Here is a 519-nt window from a genome sequence, read left to right as displayed (position 1 = left end):
TCAAAAAACAAACTCCAATTGAGCCTAATATAGGGGAAAATTACTATTTGCAAAATAATGTGATTCCGGGGCTTAAATTACATTCCCTTGACCAAGGACAACCTCCTTTATTACTTTTTTATTTCCTGGAGGTTTTCCCTGGAGGCTCCCCACCCAGAAAGAGTTGCCAATTCAAGTTGCAGTAGGACCAATGTTGCTTTTTTTTACATATGCAGCTCCGGAGGGGAACGGGCGGGGGCGGGCGGCGAGGGGAGAATAACTGCTTGGTCCTGCAAAGACATCTGTTTCTCATCTCCGTTTGCTGTGGCAAAGGAGAAGAAAGTCTTTTGCAAAGGGTGGGAAAGGCACAGATTTTTTTTTTTTAATCACACGCACACACAACAACAACAGAACTAAACCAAATTTAAAAAAAAGAGAGAGAGAGAAGACATCTCAGAAGGTTGCAGAGTGAACAAGTTATCCGGCTGGAGCGAGCCCCCAGGGCTAGGGCGGGAGCCGGGGAGCGCGTGGGGTCTGGGG

The sequence above is a fragment of the Ailuropoda melanoleuca genome, chromosome 8 (assembly GCF_002007445.2).
Source record: "Ailuropoda melanoleuca isolate Jingjing chromosome 8, ASM200744v2, whole genome shotgun sequence".
Classification (NCBI taxonomy): Eukaryota; Metazoa; Chordata; class Mammalia; order Carnivora; family Ursidae; genus Ailuropoda; species Ailuropoda melanoleuca.
The sequence above is the reverse complement of the archived record's forward strand: the minus strand, read 5'-3'. Positions refer to the sequence as shown.